The sequence below is a fragment of the Euphorbia lathyris genome, chromosome 4 (assembly GCF_963576675.1).
Source record: "Euphorbia lathyris chromosome 4, ddEupLath1.1, whole genome shotgun sequence".
NCBI lineage: Eukaryota > Viridiplantae > Streptophyta > Magnoliopsida > Malpighiales > Euphorbiaceae > Euphorbia > Euphorbia lathyris.
This window is the reverse complement of record NC_088913.1, coordinates 50,123,163-50,124,173: the sequence shown is the minus strand read 5'-3', so window position 1 is coordinate 50,124,173 and position 1,011 is coordinate 50,123,163. Positions and strand designations below refer to the sequence as shown.

The 1,011-nt window shown below is 36.9% G+C and overlaps 1 non-coding gene across 1 annotated transcript; it reads right to left on the bottom strand.

Annotated features, from left to right (window-relative positions):
• Nucleotides 1-299: 299 nt before the first annotated feature.
• On the bottom strand, nucleotides 300-406 carry LOC136228114 (small nucleolar RNA R71). Its single transcript, XR_010688448.1, has one exon. It is a non-coding gene; the product is annotated as a small nucleolar RNA R71 (small nucleolar RNA).
• Between the last annotated feature and the right edge of the window lie 605 nt (nucleotides 407-1,011).

Below are 1,011 nucleotides of genomic sequence, written 5' to 3'. Positions count from 1 at the left end.
TCACCGCAAACCAATTTGAAATTAAGCCAGCCTTGCTTAATATGTTGCAAAATAATGTAACATTTTACGGGTTACCTAACGAAAATCCTAACACCCATTTAACAAATTTCCTAGAAATTTGTGACACTTTTAAAATCCCAGATGTGACTGCAGAAGCAATCAAACTTCGCCTCTTTCCTTTCACTTTGAAGGATAGAGCCAAAGAATGGTTAACTTCTATGCCAGCCGCAACTTTTGCCACTTGGGAACAATTAGCCCAAGCGTTTTTATCTAAATATTTTCCTTTAGCAAAAACCACAAGAGTCATAAAGGAGTTAACATCTTTTTCTCAAAATGATAATGAGACCCTTTATGAAACTTGGGAACGTTTTAAAGAACTTCAACGTTTATGCCCACACCACCAATTACCCGCTGAACTTTTAATGCAAACATTTTACAATGGACTAAATCCTACAACTAGGGGTTCATTAGATGCTATGTCGGGAGGGCTATTTATGAAGAAAACATCAGCCCAAGCGAGAGAACTTTTGGAGGAAATGGCAATCAACAGCAGTATGTGGCCCGCGGAACATGGACATATGCCGGTGGCAAAACCATCATCCTCAACCTCATCGTCAGTTAAAGGTATAGTTGAACTTGATCCAGTCGCGATGCTACAAGCCCAATTTTCTGCTTTATCGCATAAAATTGACAAATTTATGGCACCACGCAATACCAATGGTAATCCAATCCAAACGGATGTGGATTACGAAAATATGAGTGAGATTGAACAGGTAAATTTTGTCCAAGGGCAAAACCAAACTAATAATCCTTACTCTAATACTTATAATTCTGGATGGAGGAATCATCCTAACTTTAATTGGAAAGATAACAGTAACAATAATATTAGTGCTAATCAAAATCGTACCACTAATTATCAAAATCAGTCAAGAGATATGATTAGCACTTTATCTTCTAAAATCGACAAGTTTATAGATGCTATCAGTGGAAAAATAAGTAATCACGATGATG